This window comes from Globicephala melas, chromosome 5, assembly GCF_963455315.2.
Source record: "Globicephala melas chromosome 5, mGloMel1.2, whole genome shotgun sequence".
NCBI classification, from domain to species: domain Eukaryota; kingdom Metazoa; phylum Chordata; class Mammalia; order Artiodactyla; family Delphinidae; genus Globicephala; species Globicephala melas.
In genome coordinates this window covers 97,893,217-97,901,907 of record NC_083318.1, presented here as the reverse complement: position 1 = coordinate 97,901,907, position 8,691 = coordinate 97,893,217, and positions in this window count along the sequence as shown.

Sequence of the window (8,691 nt, the reverse complement as noted above, 5' to 3'; positions counted from 1 at the left end):
AAGTGCTCTCAGCCCAATCTATCAAATCTTAAACTTCGTAATATTTGTTGTTGTCCCTTGGAAGTGTTACAAAGTGAGCTTCAGATCAAAGGAAGTAGAAAGCACAGCTCCAAAGGGCTCAGTTATCTCCTGATGCATGTTCACTTGCCAGGCAGGCTAGCCACCTCTGCACTGTAAACTCCTCCAAACACTACCAACAGCTCCAAGTTTCCCAACTCATGTTATTGACACCAGAGCGTGGGCTCCAGTTTCCATATAGCGTTTGTCTATGTGACTGTTTCGACTGCCAAAATTTTGATATTGTGTCATTAATTTCTCCCATTTCTAACAAATAAGATGACTTAATGAAATTACATAGGCTGGACCCAATTTTAAAAGTCCATGCACGTTCATATGTATGTGTGTCAGTGTTTATAGTGATGGAAAATCTCCAGAAAGCAGAGCTGAAGTCCTATAAACACCAAAATGTTTCTCTTAAGTAAGTCCATTTTGGGAAAAGCTCTGTCACATGGTTCTTGCACATAACTGCCTCACCTCTGAACTGCTGCCTTCACATCTGGCCTGAGCCCCCATGAGGTGGGGCTTGGTTTTGACTGGAACCTGATGGCAGTTTGCCTGTGTTCTGAACCTGAAAATGCAGTTGGCTACCATTTTGAGTCAAGGGGTTGGAATATAACCATACCTCCCTCCCTGCTTCAGCGACACTGCAGTGGACCTAGCATCTATGTGTGTGTGTGTGTGTGTGTGTGTGTGTGTGAGAGAGAGAGAGAGAGAGCAAAAGATACTGGGCAAGGGCTGGGATGAAGGGAATGGGGGGGGGAGGAAAAACACCTGCTATTCTCCAATTCAACTTTCTCTGGGACTGGATTTCTTATTGCCCTCACAGCAGTGTTTCAATGCCCCAGATGGAAATGAGGACAAAATGAAAACCAAGTTGTCACACACTAAAATCGACACCCTTAAGGGTGGGGGGAGGAGTATGTTTCATATTCTCACCTTGTCAATTATCAGCAGCCTCCAATTGTCTCACAGGATAGACGTCTCTCTCCCTACAAGGCTAGAGCTCAAATACCCAGACAACCTTGGCCTTGAGGCAAATCAAAGATGGGTTTTCTTTTGACATCCTCTGATGGGCCTGGAAAAAATCGGCATAATAAACAGGGTAGGGGCATTCTTTTTCTTTTTTTTTTTCTGGCTGCGTTGGGTCTTTGTTGCTGCACATGGCTTTCTCTAGTTTCGGTGTCTACTCTTCATTGCAGTGCGCGGGCTTTTCATCGCGGTGGCTTCTCTTGCTGCGGAGCATGGGCTCTAGGCGCGCGGGCTTCAGTAGTTGCAGCACGCGGGCTCAGTAGTTGTGGTGCACGGACTTAGTTGCTCCGCGGAATGTGGGATCTTCCCGGACCAGGGCTCGAACCTGTGTCCCCTGCATTGGCAGGCGGATTCTTAACTACTGCGCCACCAGGGAAGTCCCCATGGGGATTCTTAAAAAGCAAATCCTAACAGCTACCTGAAATGATTGCTGTATATTGTGTTTGCTCCTTTTAGGTTGATGACAAACGTTCATTATAATTGAAAAAGTGATAGAAGACAGTTTGGATCACAAGGTATGTTAGAAGAGGCACTTTACCCCCCCCCCATTCCTCACCTTTCCATAAATGGGGCTTTACTTCTACCCCACTTGGCAAGAGGGAACATAGCAGAAAACACGTCTTGGGAAGGAGTGGCTTCCCCAGGGGAAGAGGAGTAACGATCCTAGTGGTGACAGACTCAGAACCAGCCATTCGCCAATTGGTCCCTATTTCTCAGTGGGGACATGGTAAGATTAAAGATTCCAGTCACTTGTGCTCTTGTTCTCTTGGGCTCTCTGAGCTGAATGGGATGTAAGGAAGTGCCTCACTTCCCACGTGACCGCATTATGGGGATTGGAGAAGGCTCTGAGTAACACCCCACCTCCCTCTTGTATCCCACACAGGCAGTGACGGGTCCTTTGTCCTCTCTGTGAGGGAACAGTGTGGGAGCACCCTTTTTAGTTCCTGTCTCCATCTTTTCTTTGTAAAGGGAGCAACTGATCTGATTGATGTTGTGAAGAAATGGAGACTGAAAGTACACAGTTCAGCCCTTCTCTGACTTTCCCGTTTTCAGAATTATCTGTTTGAAATACACATTTTTCCATGTTCCAGGATCTCAGCTCATGGGACAGTCTCTACACCACTTGGAGCTGGGCAGGGAAGTTCAGCTCCAGGGGAAAGGCCTCAGATCCAAACACTAGTCAAGCAAAACTTATTTTTTGCTCCCTATCCAATCCCCTTATTTCCCCCAAATTTTTCAGAACTCCAAGGGAATACATATTCTGATGGCTTTTTTAAAGTAGAGGCGTCTGAAGCAAAGTGGAAAAGAAAAGGACAGGGTGAGTCAACCACTGCTTGAATCTCAGCTCTGAAGCTACCATGGTTCTGACTTCAGTTAAACCAGTGATTCCCCTTGATCAGTAAAATGAGGATAATCCCTGCAATCCTACATCTCAGGTTCAAATGAAGACTCATTCATGGAAATGTATAAAATGCATTTAATAAATCAAAAAGCTAATATTCTAGGACATTTACTTTGTGCTGTCAACATTTCTAAGTGTTGCATGTGTAATAACTCAAGTAATCCTCACAACTCTGTGAGGTAGGTTCTGTGTTTTGTTCTTCTTTTACACGTGAGGACATGAAGCACAGAGAGGGTTAATAACTTGTCCCAGGGCACACAGCTAATAAGAGACAGAGTTGGGATTCTAATGCAAATAGTCTGGCTCCAAGCCTGAGCCCCTAACTCCCATGCTGTCCTCTCTAATTAATGACAGATGAATCTAGTTTAAAAAAAAATTATTTTCCTATTAAAATGAGAGAATGAGTGCTTTAAGTTAAATACAGGCATGAAAGGTAGAGGCATCTCAAAAGCACCATCATATGATAGAAGTGCAATAGAATCCCTGATCACCTAAGTTGAGGGCAGGTTGACCCCCTTTCCTAGTCCTTTCTCACCTGCTTTCCACTCTCCCTTTCATCAGTACTTTGGCTGTTTCTTCCTAAGACATGATCAGGACAAAAATTCTTGGAAGTTGTGATTTAGTAAGAATGTCTGGATCATAGAATCTGGTACACTTGAGAAGGAGGGGTCTCCACTGAAGAGAAAATTAAGGCCACCAGGTGGTGAAGGAACATAACAAAGCACACGAGCCCAGAGCTTAGCAATGCCAGGGCCAGAATCCAGGGTTACACCAAATACAGCCAAAAAAAATGAACATTATAACCCAATTTAAGTGTGAAAACTCATACCATGAGAAGATCCTTTTTTTGTGAACATAAGTGCATGAAGAGAAGACCTGTGGATCCTTAAATTTTGTGTTGTGGATCTAAATGTATAACCCTGTGGCATTGTGGTTTTGCCCACTGTGATAATGTTTTAGCATTATTTGTTGATATTCATTTGATAATAGTTACATATACCTAATTTCCAGTTCTGAGACTGTGGACAACTTAGACATTGATGTTCTATATCATCAAGCACATCTCTGCTAACTAAGATAGGGTTTGTTTTTTTGTTGTTGTTTGTTTGTTTGTTTTTGCAGGGACAATGTCATATTTATTTTTACATCCTCTAAACATCTGGCATAGGACCTTCTTCGCACTGAATAGATGCTTACTAGGTGTTTTCTGTTTTATTTTTTCAGTTATAGCTATATGCATATAAATGAATAAGCAATATTGCCAAATATGTATAACATTTTACAATGTTCAGAGAGCTCTCCCACCCATTAGCTTCTTTGATTCCTGCAACATTACAAAGGTAACTGGTTTTGTGACTTGGCAGCAAGCAAGCCAAAAGTAACTTTATTCCAACTCACCACTGTCCCTTTAAACCTAACACCATAGAATCAGTCTTCTCTGTCGCTGGATAAAATCCCAGAGAGTTCTTGTAGCTTTCCCCACCACTTCAAGATTTTGAAAGTCCCAGTCCAGTCTAATATTAAAGTTTCAAACCCTCATTCAACATCTAATTTCTCCCCTCCCCGAGCTTGGGTTAGTGCCAGGCTCAAAAACCTACATCGGGGAGTTGTAGGAGCATGGACAATTCAGCTTTGGTTTCTCTTTGCCTTCTTCGGCACTGATGGTTTCTGGCCTCTCCAAAGTCAGGTAAACGGAAGGAAAAAGAGATAAGAAGGCCAAGGAAAGGTCTCTCTTGTTAGGCACAGGTGTAATCTGGTGTTACGGCCCCTCCCTGGGTGTGGCAGTTGTCCACATGTGGACTTGATTCTTTCTCTTCCGTGACCCCCTTTATAAAAACTTTTTATTTTATATTGGAGTAGAGCCGATTAACAATGTTGTGATAGTTTCAGCTGCACAGCAAAGCAACTCAGCCCTACACGTACATGTATCCATTCTCCCTCAAACTCCCTTCCCATCCAGGCTGCCACCCAAGGGATTAGTCTCCAAAATTTAAAAACAGCTCATGCGGCTTAAGATACGGTTTTGTACAAGCTGAACAGTCTTTAGGAATACAAACATCCCATGTCTTTACGATTCGCGGATACCGTGTTTTTTACAAATTGAAATTTTGGGCAACCGTATCAAGAAAGTCTGTCGGCACCATTTTCCCAATAGCTTCTGTTTACTCTGTGTCTCTGTGTCACATTTTGGTGATTCTAACAATATTTCAAAGTTTTTCATTCTTATTATGTTTGTTATGGTGATCCGTGATCAGTCAACTTTGATGTTACTGCTGCAAAAAGATCACGACTCGATGAAGGCTCAGATGACAGTTAGCATTTTTTAGCAATAAAGTATTTTTTAATTAAGGTCTGTACATTTTTTTAGAAATAATACCAGTGCACATTTAATAGACTACAGTAGAATGTAAACATAACTTTTATATGTACTGGAACGCCAAAAAATTTGTATGACTCACTTTATTGCAGTATTTGCTTTATCGTGGTACTCTGGAACTGACCCCATCTCTGAGGTGTGCCTGTACTAAGTGATTTATAGGATGATATGGATTTGTACTCAGAGTTCTTATTCTCAACCCTTACCTCCACCATATCTTCTGCTGATAGCTACAAAGTCTTATCCTAAGAGGTATTTCAAGGCAATTCCTCTGGCATGAGAACTGAGTCAATGAATTACAGCAGTGACCTTTTTGGAAGTCTTCATGAGTCACAGAACTGGCCACCCTGATGGCATGATGACCTGGTTATTATTCCTCAAGGGCACATGTCACCCTGATATTAACTGGCAGTGCCAGGATTCTAATGTAAAGTTTTTTTGACCTCAAAGACATTGCTCTCTCATGATGCTCTCTCTCTCATTCATGATGTTACGAAGGGTCCTAATACCAGTTTTCCTAGTAGTTTGTCAGATGACACTGAGCATACTCAACAACTCGATACAGTGTAGTCAAGATTCTTTTGGCTGCAATTTAGACATGGGCTCAAACCTGCTTATGTAAGAGTTAGCCCGTTACTGAGTTTGCAGGGATATCTCATGTCATCCAAGGACAGAAACTGCAGTTTCTGAGAGACAGGATCAGAAACAGGAATATCATCAGGAACAAGGCAGCTATTCTCCTTACTCTGTAAGGCTCAGTGTTCTACCTGCGCCAGATTCATTCTTCTCTCTCTGAATTGTCAGATGCCCATCTTTGTTAGTGTCAAGGAACCCATGTCTGTTGGTGGGAGCCAGTTTTCAGAAGAGGGCATGATGAGCAGACAACCAAATAGGTGTAAACCACAGCATGTCTACATTTCCTTATTTGGAAAATGAGAAGACTGGATTAGATAATAATAATAATTGATAGTAACTAAATCTTTATTCTGCTTCAGGTGCTTGGCAACATAATTTATGTGTATAATCTCTTTAAACCTTGTAACAACCCTAACATAACTTATGTGTATAATCTCTTTAAACCTTGTAACAACCCTATAAGGCAAGAAGTTTATTTTAGATAAGTGAGGCATGGAGAGATTAAGGAACTTGTTCAACGTGATCTTCAGAGTGCCTGGTAGTTACAAAATGCTATGGTTTTTTCTTTTTTTTTTTGTGGTACGCGGGCCTCTCACTGTTGTGGCCTCTCCCGTTGCGGAGCACAGGCTCCGGACGCGCAGGCTCAGTGGCCATGGCTCACGGGCCCAGCTGCTCCGCGTCATGTGGGATACTCCCAGACCGGGGCACGAACCCGTGTCCCCTGCATCGGCAGGCGGACTCTCAACCACTGCGCCACCAGGGAAGCCCTATGGTTTTTAATTAAACAACACAGTCTGAATAAATGTAACAGAGATAGATTAAATGAGTGAAAATAATATGAAAGTATATTTTGTTTCTTAACCTCAGGTCATTTTTCTTCTTAAAGAGAAAGGTATAGCCTAAACAAAAATGGTGAACTACATCACAATGATCAGATTAATTAAATTAGATGCTTATCATCCTAAAATGGACAGGACATGGTAACAATGACAGATGAAATAAAGTTATTGTCAAATAGCAGGCATCCAGAAAAAATTTTTCTAAGTGGAGTTTGTGGTTAAACAAGAAATGCCGAGAGAGAGAGAGAGAGAAAGAGAAAGAGAGAGAGAGAAAGAGAAAGAGAAGGAAAATATGAAACAATTCAAATTGAGTTTCTCAAGTTCGGAAGACATAAGAGTTTTCTCCTTATGGGTATATTTCAATATTGTCTCACAGTGTTAATTATATTTCATGTTATGTTGTTTGTAGGTTATGATGCTCCATTCATGATACCATTTGAAAATGTTCAACTCTGTGCCCAAACTTTATTATCTCTTTTCAAATGCACCACAGTTTTTCAACTTTTTCAAGTTTTGAAAATGTAGTCTTTCCCAATGATAAGTAGAGGAGAATGGGGAGGAGTTCAGTTAAGCAATTTTATTTCCAAACTGTATAGTGAAAAGCTCTCCATTACTGGAGGAAAGTGATACAAAGCCAGCAAAGCTTACACATCAGTAGTGAAGCGTCCTTCACAGTTTCACTGCAATACGCCCCTTTAGCAAATGTACTGAAGAACCAAATGTCATTTTGCACGTAATAATTGTAGTAAAAAGAACCTTTTCTCACCATCTAAGTACGAAAATTATTACCATTGTAGATAGGAAGGCAATAGTCATTAAATAAATTAAAAGCATCTTTAAAGTTTTTCCATATACATATATAATATATATTTTCAAAATTGCCATCGACTGTACAAGCATTCAGTTCTCAACTAAAACATTTACAGAAACTACTGTAGAAAGCCGAAGGGAAATCTTGGTTTTTAGGAAAAGGGGATCATTTAAGCACCTATAAACTACATTAAAATACAATTCTCAAGGGAAAAAAGATATACAGAGAAGTCAGACTTAACCAAGGTATCGTATTTAATCTCATATTTAATCTTACACATCAGGTGTGCAAAACTATTTTTTAACCCAGCCTTGATTCAACCAAATCAATATTCAGGCATTTCTTACTTGCTAGCACAGAGAAAAGTGAAAGACTAAAACTGAATAATGTAATTATATAAAAAATTTTTATAAGCCAGACTGATAATAGTATTATACACATATGATTGTCTATGAAAATAATAAATGGGCAAAAAGGGTTTTTTTTTTCAGAAATGTTAAAGTAAAAAATCTTAGCTTAATGAATAAATGATCATCAGTTAATATATAGCTAGGTGAGTGTCAAAATTGATCTGGAATATTGTAGTCCTGAAATCTGGGGAGTCCAATCTTCCAGTTTAAATTCTACAACCCCAAATCCTGTAAACTGCATATTATTTACACAGGTTACAACAAAAACCTTTGAAAATACTATATCGACATCAGCAGTCCCTGAATTTGAATTCAAGAGAACAGTTACTGAAAAAAAATTCATTTTTAACTAACTGTGTGTGTGTGTCTCATATGTAGGAATGGGGGTGGGAGGGTGGTTGGAAGAGAAAGAGGCATGATTTAGGAAATGGCATTATAAATATAATTTCCCTTCTCATTAAAGCCACTTTAATATCAAGACATTTATAAAAAGTTTATATAGTAACTATATAGATACTAGTACCTAACAAATTGTGAAATAATCAATTTTCCAACTATTTCATGTATATTTTTATTAATTAAAATATTAACTCATTTATTTCAACCACTTCAACCCCTTGAAAAGTAATCTTCCTTTACTTTGGGGGACTAAACATTTTCCCATTTAAACTGTAATATTTGCTCAATACGGTAGAAAGTGATGGTTACAAGGTCACCGAGAAATAACTACTGCTCAAACTCTTTCATTATGTTGTAATTTTGTCATATCAATTGTTCTTAAAGATAAAATATTAATTAGATAATTTTTTTTTTGGCCATTGTAGGATTTAATCTGTAACAAGTGGGCATCAATTTAAATGAAGAAAGGTAACAGACAGACATCACAATAGAAAAAGGCTGAGAAGTACAACTGGACATTGCTAGAGGTTTTGGTTGATACATTTCTAGAAAAAACTACATTAAGAATTTCATTTCAATCTACCAATGAAAGAAAAGTTTTCTTTATTGAAAGACACTATGACCAGGATAGGGCAGCCACACACTGCCTCACTTCTACTACATAATTTTGCTTTCAAATTTTTGACAAAATTTAGTAAAAAATAATTTCATCCCTTGTCTCATTTTGA